At 47.8% G+C, this 16,070-nt stretch overlaps 1 protein-coding gene across 1 annotated transcript in view; it reads left to right on the top strand.

The window, feature by feature from the left end:
* Positions 1-684: 684 nt before the first annotated feature.
* Positions 685-16,070, top strand: part of ZFHX3 (zinc finger homeobox 3) — a 269,447-nt gene continuing 254,061 nt past the window's right edge. Inside the window, exon 1 of the mRNA XM_054841176.1 lies at positions 685-782. The gene's annotated coding sequence lies outside the window, so the exon portion shown is untranslated. The remainder of the gene's footprint in view (positions 783-16,070) is intronic.

Below are 16,070 nucleotides of genomic sequence, written 5' to 3'. Positions count from 1 at the left end.
CCTCTTCACAAATTCATGACGGCTGCAGGGTTGTGACTGCAACAAGAACCACCATCGGAATGGAAGAGGTTCCGTCCCGGAGACCTCCTGACGCTGGTTGCATCACACCTCCTGTTCAGTCATCCATCTGGACACTAAGCTGTGTGCTTTTCCTTGGGAAGCAGAAGGCTTCTCATGAATTCAACCGTGTCTCCTAACTCGTCGTTGTGTTTGGTTTCCTTCCTTTCACATCTGCTCCCTTGCTTGATATATGAGCAGCGGTGCTGAGCTGCAGTGGTTGAAACAGAAAAAATAAGACCACAGAACTTGTATCTTTGTTGACGGACAAGTCAGAGTCCATGGTACAGATAAACTTGTAGGTTTTCCACTGGCAAGGCCACCTAAATGTAGCTGAGGCAGTCTTTCCTATATTAAGGCAGGAAGCTGGAAATTGCACTGGAAAGGGCAGCTGTCTGTTTTGTAGAACGCAAGACGTACCTATCATATAAAGATGCTACAGGGCAGCTTTCAGTTGCAGGAGATGTAGAATGGTTGGGAATGTTGACTGGATTAGAGCTGAACACAGACAAAAAATACTAACTAACAACTCCATGCTGTAAACAAACTTCTGGTTCTTTTGGTGCATTATTCCAAATCCTTTAGGATTCCTTATATACTTGATATTGTTTCATTTGCAGGCATTGATCTGGAGAGTCTGTACCAAGGCTGAATAGGAACCACCTCCCCTGCTGCACTCGTTGGCGCTGAATCTTCCTACATCATCTTCACATTGCCATACCGAGGTAGGGAGATCTTCTATGACCCAATTTTCTTAAGCCTTGTAGAAGTGACTTTTGTGTTGGTAGCCCTCCTGGGATGTGTAATGTAAATAACGTGGATTAAAAGAGATGTGATTACATGTAATACAACCATGCTGTTCTCAGGCGGAGATTTTAGAGTTCTTTGTGTCGTTTATCCTCTGCCATTTTGGTGAGCAGCAGTGTTTGCTTGCTCTTTCTTCTCGTGGCTCTATGGTTTTTTTATAAATGCCATCTGCATGAAGTATTTCTTAGCACCTGACTTGCTGGTCAGTAATGTTGGCTCATATTATTTTCAGTGCAGTAAGATGAATGAAAAGGTGTTTTTTGAACAAGACAATCTGTATTTTATTTTACTGGGGGGGGGATGTCTTCAAGCCGATACCTTGTCAGGCTATAGTTCTATGAGGGCTGGTGAGGAACCGTCAAGGCTCTGTCGTTTCATTATTTATGTTTGTCCTAACTGTTAGTTTCTGTCATTAAAGAACAAGCCAAATGATTAGTGTCCTTGGCTTAATCTTCTTAGCAGGAAAACTGTCCCTTGAATTTCTGTCATCGACAAACAGGCGTAAGGACAGATGAGAAAATGAGACTCTTGACCTGTTTCATTTTGCCTGTGAATTGTCGAAAGTAAATCATATTCAGATGGTCTGTTTCAATTCTTAGATATTTGCTCTCCCAAAGCTATGGTAAATGATGTGCTGGCAGAAGAAACATCTTCCTGAATGGGGGAAAAAATATCCCTACTCTTCCTGCCAGTCTCACCACCATTAGATTTGGCACTGGAAAAATTACCTATTGTCCCAATGTAGTGATTACATTCAGAATTATTTTTTATGTAACTAGAATTCACTGAGTCACTGTGAAGTACCTAGTTTTAATATGTCTGTATATCTTGAGTCATTATAAAGTCATTCATAACATCTGGGGTGCTCCGTAATATCAAACTAACCTTGTGTAATATCGATAGCAATGGAAAGATTAATGGTAGGCTTCAAAAAATACTCGTCAGAATCCTCTATCTAGATTAAAAACTGAGAAGTGTAAGTTTGGAGTTGGATTTTTTCCTGTGTTTACTTTTGGGGGCTTTTTATCCTTTAAGGAAGCTTTCTCTCTTGCTTTCTTCATACATTTTTATCTGAAGTATTTTGTTTACAACATAAGCGCACACTTCAATTTCTTGAGAATCATCAGACTTATAAATTAAATGGAAACCTTGGGAAATTCTGTGATGGGAAAGGCATTCATTCTCTTTGCACTCTTAATATCTGAGAGGATCCTGAGTAAAACATCTACTTTTTCCCATTTAGTCAATAAACTTTTCAGGCCTTGGTATCCTTTGCGTGGGGGGGTGCACGATGTTCTTCAGATGTTGTAAACTGAATCCAAAGATTTGGGTGAGGAATATTAACACCGAAATCCCAGTCACCTTCCTGAGCTTGAGCTAATATTCTTGACTTTGATCTGAGGATGAGAGGGAAAGATGGACAGAACAAAGACCAGAAAAGCGGGCAGAAGGTAGGAGAGGTGAAAGAGAAGGAACGATAAAGGAGTTTGAAATGGAGAACTTTGAAACACTTTGGAGAGATAACACGTGCAGTCGATATTGCCTTTTCCACACAATTATGTCTTGACTGATTTCGCTGTGTTGTAAACTGTAAGTATTCTTTAAAAACATCCAACATCTACACATGGAATCCACTTTGGGACCAATCTGTTTACCGTTTTCATTAATGTCTGCGGCAGAAAAAGTAGCAATACGCTGAGGGAATCCACCGACCTCGCAGCGTCATCAGATCGGCCGTAGAGGGGGGACATGGGGCTATGAGAAAGCGAGGCAAACCCCCAGACCAAAAGCTGGTATATGGGCGAAACAGAGCAACGATGGCCAGAGCGTGCACTGGGTACCTTTGCGGATGGGTGGCTTGAGCACCTCGGCCAGCGTAAACTGCAGGTTAAATTCTGCCGAAGAGACAAGTACGCACGGCAAAAAGCAAGCTGCGTGGGACTAGTAGCGCAATACTTCCCTGCAAGTGGAAATGAGAGAGAAGCCCGTTTAGTTTGTAGTACGTAGGTACGCGCAAACAGCGCTAAGCAAGCAGGTAGCTGTGCCGTGTTTTTACTGATAATCGCAATATTATTAGATTTATTTGTAGGACGAGTGCATAGAAATTGTATAGTTTCTAGAATCCAGGGTGCGTATCCATTTTCACTGTATCCACTGTTTTTTAGCTTTCTCTAGATAGTTAGAAACTCTCATTTTCAAGCTGTGATTTTGCTCCTCCAGTTTAGGCAAAACTGTGCTGTATTTCAGGATGACGACGTCGTGGTACAAATTTCTGTTACTCAGAAATATTTCTGAGCTACGGAAGCACTGAACAGTTAGACTACTGTCTGACAAGGAGAAAGCCTCAGGAGAAAAAAGGGCTTCTAAACGTCCAGGTGAAAACTGGCTTTTGCTTAGCAGCATTGTAACTTTTAAAAATTGTACAGCTGGTACAAGCAGGTACAATTTTATTTTACCAAAGGGCGAGATACTGTCAGGCTCACTCGCCTCCAGAAGAGACCCAAATCCTTAACCAGCCGCAGGAAGGAAAATCAGCAATTTTGGTTCTGTGAAGACCAAGCGGTGTCGGTGGAACACGGCTCCGTTACCTCCCCTGGTAAAAAGGAACTTCCCTCGGCATGGGCTCGGTTTTCCCTTTGGATCTGGAATGGACTTGGTTATTAAACTGAAGGCTTTGATTTCAACCTACCACGGTGAAGAAAATGCCATTGTTCATATTGCTGCTATAGCTGTCATAGATTTCATTATAGGATATTATTATAATTACCTGTTTATTGGCTAATTGCTCTTCAGTAAGTGTGAGGAAAGTGAGAAAGTGGGACCAACGCTGTATTGCAGAGCACAAGGGGCATTTGTTACCAACACCCAGAACTCATCTTCTGAAGCCGGCGGGTCACATCCTTTCATACCCCTGGGATTTCTTTTAACACCTTCTGCTAGAACGAACAAGGAGTGACAGAGCCCGACTTCAGAGATGCCTGGGCAGAGGGCAAGCTTGGGAGGAACATTTTTGTTTTCCAGGGCACTACATCAGCCCGCTGACGTTCCCGTCGGATCCCGTACTGTAGCTACACGTATTGCCGCCCTTACGGCGCTTGCCCTGGGCACAAACTGCAGGGCACGCAGCATCCCCCGTCCGGCGGGAGGACGGGGAGCGCTGGGGAGCCGGATTCACCTCTGCCGCTGGTTTGGGTTGTGGCCATGGCCACTGCTCCATCCAGAGAAATTCATGTTTGCGTATCAGAGGGCAAATAACGTTTGCACTGCAGCTTTCTCCTGGAGGGAGAGAGGTTTGGTTTGCAGTCAGGCAGGGAGCACGTGCTCGGAATTGCAGGTTTTACTGACAGCAAGGAGAAGGCTGGAACATCCTCGGTTGGTTCTGCGCTTGGCAGGTGCTGCCTAAAGTTTGTTCTGTTCATTAAGTGGGTAAGAAACGTCCTTAATTACTGATGAACATCCCAAATAAGAGATTCCCTTCCCCCCCCAGAACCACAGCCTTTCTATTTGTCTATTTGCTCATATTTTTCCAGGTTGTTCTTCAATTTAAGTACGTCTTGATCTTCTGGCATAAGAATATAATGTGTTTTTAGTAACTTTCCTCTATTTTATTTAAATACTGAAAAAAGAGTGGGAATGTATTTGCAGCTCATCCCCTGGGTGATGTGCTGGCATATATGATAGACAGTTCTCGTGTGATTTCCCAAAATACTTTTTTTTTTTTTTTTTAACTGGCACAAAGCTCTTTCAGAAGCTACTCTGAAACTATGGTTTCATTTCAGTGGCCCCAAAGCTCCCCGGTCCCACATCATAAATAGCCCAGCAGTGGTCGGTAGGAATCCCCAGCAAGCAGCAAACATTTCACCACTATTTGCAGTGTTTACGGTGAAAAGTTTGATGATAAGGCCTGGTTGTAATCTAGGATAAATTTTGAAGATTCTTAACGGTTTCAGTTTGTTTATCTAATTGTGAAGGTAGATTAAACTATACTGAGTAAGATTATCCAGCATGTCCTTACCATGTATAAACTAGAGAGCTTTCCTTAAACGCCAGCTGATTCGGTGCCTGTTTTCCTTACCGGAAGATGTGGACATATGGCAGGTGTTGGAATGCGTGAGAGATTTTCTTCCAGTTTCTTCAACAGATAAAATCTTTACGTTGTCTATCTTTAAAACATTTAAGCTATAGGTTCTTAGCTGGCGTAAATCAGCTGGAACTAGCGGCGATACCTCCCTAGTCGCACACGGAGCTGAAGAGCCTTTGCCCGCATCACCCGGCCCGCAGTACGAACAGAGGACAGAATGACAAAGGGGGCTGAAACACATTTTCCTTTTTCCCTGCTAACATTCCTGCTTCCCAAAAATATAAATTACGCAGACTCCCAGAGCTCAGAAAGTTCCTGTGACAGGGGCACGTTTCCAGGGAGGCTGCGTTCAGGCTCCTGCGCTTGGGCGTGAGCAGCCCGCAGAGCATCCCTGGCTCTGCAGCCGGGCTGTCCCTGGCGCTGACCTCGCAGACCTGCACGCTCGCAGTACGTGGGCAGCTCCGGCGCTGGCCACGTACTCCTCCTCTGCACGTTCACGTTTGCCTAAAAATCCTGTTGACAAACCCGTAAGCTATGCCCCTGTGATATTTAAAGCCCATTTAATTGCACGCTATTTAAAAATAAAAACCATGCAACATAGATTATTGCAAATTTTCCCTTATTTGATAGATCCTGATAAAAAGGCCATGCTTGGATTAAATCTTTTTATTCTCCACAACCATATGACAGTTCAGGGGACATTAACATTTGTGAAATAATTTGTTTAAGAAATAACACAGAGATGGCAACATCTGAACAGCCTGCTGCACCAGGTCCAGCATCCCCGGTGCCAGCTGGGGCACGCCGAAGCTCCCGCGCGCGGCGGCAGCGCCTCGTCCCCGTGTCACCTGCAGCGCACGCTGACAGCGTGCCCTCGCCGTTCGGCTGCAGGACCAGCGCTGCTGCTTCGGAGCAGGAGGAGCGATGTGAATGAACTCAAATCATTTTAAAAGTTTGTGTTTACAGGCACTGAAAGTTTTTTCTAATTAAAGCCCGTCTAGCGGCAGTAGCAGTAATTACGATATTATCAGCGGTCAGAGCAGGAACAATGAAGACTTCTCTTTTTGGCCGGCGGCTGGCGTTTCTTTGAGGCTCTGTAGAGACAACGCTACAACATCCTCACGCAGACCACCGGCTTTGTAGCAACTGTCTCCTCGGAGCCTTGGCACGGGAAGGGACGTGCGTGTGTCCAGGCATTTTCCAGGCTGCCGGATTTTCTTCTCTCCTGGTCCCAGCGCTGAGACCTCTCCTTTCAGACTGAGCACCGTTTAAATAGATCATTTGTTTTCATTATGGGTTTTTGCATCTCTGCCTTTCATTCTTGTTAATGAATTTCTAGGGTCTGATTGGAAAACAAAAGCTAAATACAAACATAAAAAGCGATCTGACAAAGGACACGGTTAAGCGTCTGGCAGGCTCTGCCGCGCCGGCTGTAGCGAGGAGATGGCCATTTGCTGATTGCCGGGGGTTGACACGACTTGGTTAGTATGCTAATCTAGTCCTCTGCGTTTAACATTCCGCTCAGGTCTGAGCCGGCTCGGCAGAGCCCCGGCGCAGGGGAAGGGGTCTCTGCCTGGCAGCACGGACCGCGCGCCGCGTCCATGACAGACGTACCCCAACATCGTGCCTGCTCCTGCCATGCACTCGCTCCCCCTCGTGCGCACCCCCTCTCCCCCTCCCACCCTCCCTGGTGCACGCACACATACATACCATCCGAAAAGCTTTCTGCAAATGCTGAAAAACATGAAATGTGGAAAAGCCATGTATGATTGGCTCGTTTCTCTGCCTCCGCGTCCCCAAAGATTCCCACTTTAATAGACCATGTGTTTCTGCTGCTGGAGAAGCCCAGAGTGTAACGTGCCAAAATTCAGCAACAATGAAGTAGGACGGAGTTTAACATCCAAAACAAAGAGATGGCATTTTTGTAGCTCACTTACAACATAGCAGTCACAGGACGGATTAAATTTCCCTCTATCCTCTCTGCCCACCCAACCTCAGCCCAAGAGAAAGCCACCATTTATTAAAATCCACTCGTTCAGGCCAGCGATCAGACGCCCAGGTGGGGAGGAAGGCTTGCTCCTGCTATTCCCGATGACTGTCACCTTTCCTGTGTGCTTGGAGGCAGTGAGCTGCAACCCCCCACCCCAGCAAGGGGTTGCCGAGTTCCAGAATTAAGGAAGATTCGATTCCAGAGCCAGTTCCCATGGTCAGGTCCATCAGGTCCTGCAGCCACAGGAGAACTTAATTCCTCAAGCTCCCTTTTCTTTGTTTTCGTAACACCACAGCAGTTCTGGAGAGGCGTCTGGAGAATCGTCAGCTTCTGCTTGCAGGGGATTTCAGAAGTTGCATTTTCAGAGAGCAGGTCAGATGTGGGCAAAACCGAGTCTCCATCTGACACATAAGCAGACAAAGCTGTTTAACCTCTGAATTATAGCACAGCTCCATAGTTCTCTCTTCTGTTGTTTCGTGCTCCAAGCAAACTGCTCCTTGCAGTTCTCCCTCCTGGTGCCAAGCACGTATTCCAGCTGCAGCTCGGCAGCGCGGGGAAATTCCTTCCAAGTCCCCGGCAGAACAGTCGGCGCTTTCTCCGGAGCTGCAGGCTTGATTGTCCTTGATTATTTTATTTCTTTGGCTCTGATCCAAGATGTTCCCTGTCATCATTTCAGTGTCTTTTCTCATAATCCCTTTTCTAAACATCATCAACAATTAACTGATTCTCTCATATCTACAAACACATGCACACACACGCAGGCGCGCATGCACACACACTCCACTGAGTCTCATCAGTGTCTTTTTTGCCTTTAAGTATAAGAAATTACAGCTTCTCATTAGCTGAAGAGCATGTTTTGAAAGGCTTTGTGTTTACTCACTTTGCAAGTGATGCTGGCGCTTTTAATTATTCTCCTTTTGCATATCATAAGCGAGCAGCGAGCTGCTCCAGCCAGCCCGGGCGACGCGTATTCCCAGGAAGGCAGGAGGAAGGGATCGCGTTTTACCTCACTGCTGCTGCTTTCTTCCCTTTCTGTCAGCCAGCCAAGGAATCCCCCCAAAGCTCTTACGTAGCAGATACCAAAACCGTGAGTCACTTTTCGCTCCCGGAGCAATAAGTCCACCGCATCTGTGTGCAGAACGGCGAGCGCGAGGCTGGGAATCTCTCCAGGCTGCCGGCGTGCCCCGGCACCAGTTCTCCATCGGTGACTTTGTTTTTCCTGCTCTCGCTTTCTCTCCTCAGCTCCCTCGTCTCTTCATTCCTTTTCATGCCGTTCCCATTTTCTTCCTTCCTTCCTCTCCATCCGTCTCCGTTGCTGGCAGCGGCAAACCCAGCAAGATCTGGGTCCCTCTCGCCTTCTGTGGATTTTTTTTTTTCTTTTTTCTTTTTTTTTTTCCCCCCCCCCCCCTGTAACTGCAGCAGCCTTTGGCTGCTCACTCTGCCAGGTTGGATCACCAAAGACACACGACTCGCTCACAATGAATAATCAATACAGATATTGATCTGCGGAAAATGTTTGTAAATTCCTGAAAGGGGAATCGGGAGCAGCGGGACAGGGAGGCTTGTGGGGGACGACAGGGTGCTTCGGGCAGCGGCTGCAGGCAGCGCCTGGCCGGAGCCCGCGTCCTGCCGCCTCCGAGGTGACGGGTGCTGGAATGCGCGCGCGGGCGGCGGCGGGTGTGCGCGGGGTCTTCTGTATTTTCATTTCTCTACAGCTGCTTCCCCCGAAGAATCGGGAGGCGAGCAGCTGAGAGGCCCCGTCGGTGCCATGCCTTGGCTGCGGTCCAGCACTGTTTTGTTTCCATCATCACACGCCACTTTTAAATTTGCATAAATACAAGGGTTATTTTCCCTTGCGCCTCCAAAAAGATTTAAGAAGGTGGAAAAGTATTCCTGTAAGGAGGGATTACTGTTTTTAGTCATCGTTTTCAGGATTTACTTTCGAATCCGTGTATTTGCAAGAAAGGGAGGCAGAGAGGAAAATAAAGGGCAATAAGAAGCACTTGGAGAAGACTAAAAGCTGTTTGAATGTGGGAGAGCCTTAGACTGCAAAAACCCCCCGTTCTCCAGCGGGGACCTGCGCGTGCCCGGGCCGCACACGTGCGGTGCGGTCGGGTCAGACGTCTCTGGCCAGGGCTCTTCCCATCTCCCCGTGAGCGGGTCCGCCCTGGCCAGGGCTTGGGGGCGGTAACGGAGCTTGGAGCTGCTCTGAAGGTCGTGGTTGGATCCATCTCAGCAGCCTGACCCCATCCTCGGGACCCGCCGCCCGCCCGCCCGCCATCTGAGGGCCCCGGTGGTGTGTGGAGCACCTGGCAGGTGACACTCGCCCAGTTTGCTCCTGGCGTAGCCAACACTACTCCTACTGCAGGAGTGTCCGCGTCGGGTTTCCTCCACCTCCGCCCCTCTGGTTTCCTGCCTGTCGGGGGAACGGCAGGTACCGAAGGTGTCGAGAGACACGGTCTCGGGATCGTTGAGTATTCAGCCCCCTTTCCAACGCTCGAGGTCAGCAATGGAGACCCTGAGGACTGCTGAGGGGCCACGGGGGTGTCTGCTACGCCGGGCAAGCGGGGCGGCCGCGGCGGTGCCACCACCACGCCCCGGCCCAGGGCTGCCCGTGGTGCTGCCTGCCGGAGCGGCCGGTCGGGATGCTCACGGCGTCTGGCCAGAGACGGCGTGTCGGGGCCGTGCGGGGTCTCCACGCGCCTCCCACCGCTCACGGCCCACCTGCGCACACCCGCGTGTGCCTGCACACCCCCTCTGCGCACCGCTGCGCACGTCTGCCCGTGGCCGACGGTGAAACCTTCCTCGGCCGGCTGCGGTCCTCCCTCCCACGGCCACCCCGCACCGCGGCGGCCACGGGCACCCTGTGATAGCCATCTCGGGCACGGCTCCGCGCGGGGATGCAATTCCCGCGCCTCCTCCCCGAGCGCAGCTGCTGGCTTTATCAGCCCGCACCAGCAGCGGGGAGGCTGAGCGCGTTCATTCTCTCTCCAGCTTCTGATTAGCTCCCGCAATCCAATTAGCGGAGGCATTTATATCACAAGGGGCTGAGGTGCCCCTGCTCATCACGGCGGCTCAGAGCCAGTCATAAATTCTACCGACACTACATCTTTCCTGTGACATGGATTAATTACAGCTCTGGGCCTCCAAGAGGAGGTTTGCAAATGAAGGTGCCCATGAAATAAGAATTTAGAGAAGGCAAAGCAGAAGGAGTTTCCCGTCCGTGAAGGATGAGGGGGCTATGCGCTGGGCGGCCCAGGGTTGGGGCACCTGTGGGCGGCACGGCGAGGGGCCGGGGAGGCAGGTGGGCCGAGCGCGCGCTTTATTAACAGAGGGAAGCAAACGGAGGTTGGCCGGGGGATGTTATGAATCCTGCGCCCGTGGCCGTAATGAGAAATTCTTCATAACCTTTCTTTGTATGCTCTGCTGCAGTGCAGGTGCTGAAAGTGAAGCCAGAAGAGCCTTAATAAAATTACATTTTTCCACTTGGGACGTTGCAGGCGCTCGCCAGAGGCATGGCTTCGAGAGGCGAGCGAGGTGCTGGACCGTCGGGAGGATTCGGTGTCGCAGAGATCGGTGCTTGCTCTCAGGCACACGGCCGCCTCCTCTCTGCTGTTCCCAGAAGCTCCTCCACGCACAATCCACCTTTTCCTGAGACTTCTGCTCCAGAAATAGTCGTTTTCTGGTGCCCTAGTCTCAGCTCCGCTCCGGCAGGGCAGCGTTCTTGGTGCAGGTCCCCTCAGGCTGTAGCGTCAGCCCTGCTGGACCTGGTATTTCTGCCACGGTGAAACAGGCTCTGGGAGAACATCCCGGAGCGTGACGGGGTGAGGCGCAGCGTGCGTCCTCAGACACCCGCCTCCTGGCACCGGAATTTCTGCTTTACAGCCTGGTACCTAGCCGGTCGTCTCGCCGGCCCCTGGCCCTGCGCTGGTCCAGAGCTGGCTGTCCGGCCATCCAGCGCTTACCCGTCCGTTGTGTCACTCGGGTGCGTGTCCGTCGCACTCCGCTCAGTTGGGACGCTGCGCGCGTGGTTGATCAGTTGGGTTTTTCCGATCGTATGCCAATTTAATGATTCATCTAAGTTATCCCTCCATCAATCGGTTTTTAATTTACGTACCAGTCAGTGGTTTTGTTGTTACGTTTCCGTGCGTTTGATACTCTTGCCTGGTATTGAAATAGAATTACTTAAGAAGTCCACAAAACTACCCTTTAAATGCACGGCTAGGTAGGAATTTTAAAGACCTGAGGATGCATATGAAATTTAGTAGCATGTCAGCTCCATTTGATCTATTTACTCTGGTCTGCTGACAGATCTCCCGCGTCAGCAAGTGTGGTTCCTGCCGAGAAAAGGGGGTTGGTTTGGGATTTGTTTGTGTTTAACTAGGTGAAGGTAGCTGTAGCCAAAATACAGCTCTGTCTATGCAACGGTTGTTCTTCCACTGAAGGGAAATATTGTCTAATCTCTCAAAACAAAAATTCTTTTTACTTTTGTATAATAACAAATGTTGCATTTACTGGCCAATGTATTTATTGTTCGTGGTCGAAACCAGAAGGTGCTCCCCAGCTGGTACCTCCCCGAGCCGGTGGCTGTAACCTGCGCCCAGATGACCTCTGCCTGGAGAGAAGTTGGGTGGGGGTGAGCGATGGGGTGATTAACTTACCCACCCGATGGGGTAATTAACTTACCCACCCGTCTCACAGATTCCTTTTCAGCTGAAGTGTTTACATTCAGATTTATGCCTTTCTTCATACATTATTTTATATTTTAAAAAAAGCCGGCGCAGCAGCTTCATGTCTAGATTTGGGGCTGAAATCATTGGACCGTGAGATCCCAGCACCCCCTCCGACCTTGCCACCAGGAAGCCTGTGGACCCCAAACAGAGCTGGATTCGGTCCTGGTTCAGATTTCCTTGGCCGTTGTCACTTCTGAATCACGCGCCCGGTGTGTCATCACTTTGGTGAGACTGCTGTTGCTACGTGTTTATTCTCCAAAGTACAGCCAAGACTTTTCATTCATTACTGTGTAATCGGACTTCTAATATGACTTTCTTCCACATTTTAGTGGACCATAAAATTATGCTGGTACGATTTCTTTTTAACAAAACTCTGACGTGGCTTTCCTTCCCGGTCGGAGTAAAATGACAAAATGACCTTCTTCCAGCATAGTTATTTTCTTGATTAAAACTGTCTGACGATGTTTTGGCATATCCTCTTTCTTCTCCCCCCCCCCCCCCCAAAAAAAAGTCATTTAAACAAAACTGATCAAACACATCTATACAAACAATTTTTGCATTTTTTTTCCAGTACTACTTGAAGCAAATCAAGTGGTGTGTTTTGTTTCTTTACGTTGTCTATTTTAAGATTTTTGTTTCAAGTTTACTTTTTTGTTCCAAGTTTTCATATAATTTGTCACATCGCCCTATAAGTTCTTTGACTAAATGAGCAATCTAACGGCATGTGTTGAAAACAGTGCATTGCAGCACTTTTTAACAAAAAGCACTTTGATGCTTTTTTAATGGAAAGAGAAGGTTTAAAAACAATATATGAGTGATATCAAAGTAGAATTTGTAGGAATTCTGTTAAAAAGAAATAAAAAATTGTTTTACCCTGAGTTGAGACCCAAGAAAGTCATAAGTGTTCTGCGAAATGAGAATTCCCTGTCTGGGCTCGTTTCCCCTCTTGCATCTTTCTGCAGCACCGCCGTGCGGGCAGCCCACCCCCTGCCCAGGGCTCCGCCGTCCAGCAGCCCCCACCGGGAACGTAAAACCACCCCCTGCACCAGAGAGCAGCTTCTACCGTTCCCGTTCAGGATGAGTTCACAGAACATCCCGAGATATGTGGGTGATTGAAACGACTCCATTTTGAGAGATTTTATGCCATGGAATTGCAAACATTCGTCCTGTTTCTACTCCTTCGGGTACCTTCGCCATCTGCAGCTAATTCCTAAACTTGCGGAGGACTTCCATCGGCAGAGCGTGATGCTGGCCAGCCACTGCCAAGGATCGAGATGTCAGAAGGGGCCAAGGTGTTGAAGGTAGACGGGTGCTGTGAGGTTTCGTCACTGCCTTCATGCGTGGACTATCAAGTGGGAAGGAACCTATTTAAACCTAAAGCTTTTCATTTTATTTTTCTTTCCTAGGGAACAGGTCTTTTAAATTGCTGTACAGTGATTTTTCTAGGCTCGAGCTGGTGGCGGTGTAGCTTGGTAGAGATGTATTCAACTCCGTCCACGTGCAGAGGGTCTCGCCCCACAGCGGGTACAGTTTGTGGCCCAGCTGCCGCGCAGGGAGAACAGGCAACCGCGAGTGCTGGAGCGAGACGAGCGCACCTCGCTTCTGCTCGCCCTGCCCCGCGTCTCTGCGTCCTTCTGCTGCGCCGCATTCGCTTTAAATCCTTCTCTTGAGAAACTTTGGTCTCCCAGGCTCGAAAGACGAAACTCGGCTAATTTCTCCCCTGCTCTGTGTCGTTCCTGCCTCAGCCTCCCACTGCTGTTTCCCGGATTTCCAGAGCAGTGCTCTGCAGCCTCGGAGCGTCGGCACCCACCTGGGGTGAAGATGTAAAACCCGCAGCGTTCCCCCGAGATGCTGGGTTTGTCTCCAGCGCCCGAGGGAGGTGGTGCTTGACCTGCGTCTCCATTTGCCGTCACGTTGCTCAGTCAGTACGCAAAGGGTTCTCTTTCTTGATGGGTGACTTTATTCTTTTATAAAATTGTCCTGCACGAATTCTTCCTGAAAAATACAGTTTAGAGGGAGTATTGTCAAAAATTCTGTCTCTCTATATACTTTATTATCCCCTCATTTTTTTTGTCATTTAACTCCAATTATGGGATGCTAAGTGCTTTTGGAAATTTCATTGTTAATATCTTCTTACAGTGCTATTAACGTAAATCAACGTTAATAGTGTCCCAGCAAGTATAAAAGCAATCAAAAATTCAGTACTCACGAATCATTCTGTAATTTCAGCATAAAATGTTAATAGAAATAAAATCCAATACCATAAAATATCAGCAAATTCAACTTTAAATACATGTGATGAATGACTTTACCATTCTGCAGCATCCCATGGACTTGTGCAATATGAAACCTTTCCCTGGCGAAGGTCTAACACGCACCACTCCCTCCTTCGTCGCCTGCCCAGCACGAGGGGTGCACGGGATCTTACTTCTCCAGAAATTAAAAATCCATCTTCAGTTACAAGGTGGCATCTGTATTCAGGTGTTTAGTGGTAATAGGAAGGATTACTGGGAATCTGTTAACTTATTCTAGCTAATAGAAACTCACTGCTGCTTTATTGCCATCAGCCTGGCTTGAAGAGCTTCGGCTGCATTACCTTTTATTGAGGTTGGGATTTTCTTACAGACAAATCTTTTAAATTGGAATTTAGATTGTGAAGATCCATCAGTTATTTAAAGGAAACTGCTAGGAGAATGATATAGATTTCTCAAGAAATACAACTGTTGGCCTGAAAATTCAAATTAAAATTACCATTAAAAGGAAAACAAAATCCCCAAGCGATACCTGAACAATTGTCAGGTATTTAACCTCTAATCGATCACCCCGTCAGTCTAGAATCTTTTGATTATTTTTTTATTATTATTCACTTGTTTTAATGGACTTGGGCTATTTGTGCTGTAGTCTTCAAAATCATATTTGAGAACCTTTTACCCGTAGAGGTAGGCATAATACCTGCAGGCAACGCGGGGCTAGGTCTCGTTTCTCTAAGTTGCCGGACAAGAAGCGCCATGCAAGTCTGAGATTTTGGTGATCACAGAAGAAGAGACGGCGAGATACCTATAAAGAGAGTTGATTTGATAAAAGATCATTATGTAGGTAGCTCTTCAGTCCTTATTCCCTGCTTTCCCCGTTAGCTCGGTGCAACGCCCACGTCTCCAGTCTCTGGATCGGTCTCGTTCTGCTCCTTGGTTCTCTTTCCTCGTTCCCCCCCGCCCCCATTTCACGCGTGATTCCTGTCTTGCAGATTGCTGCAGTAGAGTTTGAAGTCTGAGTGGGGGTTTTGTGACATTTATAAATACTTACATGATGTTAGGAATGTTTATGGCATCTCGAGGTATCTCATAAAGGATATCAGCTGCTAAACCGTTCTGCCGTCGCTGCCTTTGTGCCCGTCCCCACAAGCATCAGACAAACCAGAGACGTTTGGAGCCTTTCGGTTATTCCCTTTTGGATACATGTTGCCCTGGAAAGTTAAGGTAAATGCTTAAGAACTCAGACTGTCTCGGGCTTTGGATCCCCATATCTTACTAATTCTTTTATCCAGAACTTCTAAAAGGAATTTGCATAATAAAGCAAAACTACAATTTTTTTGTGCGCATTACTTTAATTCTGGTGACACAGCAAAATCACCAAAATCATTCTTAAATTGGACATTTGTGGTCATTACATTTCCATAAACAAGCGGCCAGAGTGGCAGCTAACTAACTCAGGGCTCATCCAAAACCTGCAAAACCACTAAATTGGCTGTGTCGGAGCTGGCCGGAGCTCGGTGTCGGTGGGTCGGGGCAGCGTCATGCCCCGGCAGCGGGACTGGAGTGGGAAGTCACCCATCTGGTTATCCCACCTGACCTCAGAAAAACTATTTCCAGCACCTGAAATAACATGTAATCTAGTCTGTAAATGCTCCGTATTATTTATTGCTGTTTTAATATAGAACATTTTGCTTTTTGAAATAAATCTGAAATCAAAGGCTTTATTCACTGGCATAGCTACACAGCTTTTCTTTGAATTCAATGGACATTGGATCAGCCCTTACAGCAGGGAGACCTCAGGTAGGAGTAATGGATTGAAACCTGCAGAAGCACTTTTGTTAGGGTTTCAGTTAAAAATTTTCACGAGATTTAGGTTTTTAAGATACTGTGTAAAAACTTCTAACATTTCCTCTGGTTCCTTTTCCCCTTTTTGGTCTCTTCTGCCGAAATGGAAAGTTACTCGTCCGGGTAATTTCCAGGGTGAAACTGCCCGTGGAGTCCCACTGGGATAAGCACAGTCAGAACCAGCGACCGTCGGACCTTGCTGCGCACGTTACTGTGTGATACCGCGAAACTTCTCATTTCTGCTTCCAAAGTAAATCAGACTTTGTGTGGCCGCGTTTCAATGGTGTGAGCTGAAAATATTGCTT

This window comes from Grus americana, chromosome 13 (assembly GCF_028858705.1).
Source record: "Grus americana isolate bGruAme1 chromosome 13, bGruAme1.mat, whole genome shotgun sequence".
Taxonomy (NCBI): domain Eukaryota; kingdom Metazoa; phylum Chordata; class Aves; order Gruiformes; family Gruidae; genus Grus; species Grus americana.
This window is presented reverse-complemented; position numbering and strand designations above follow the sequence as displayed.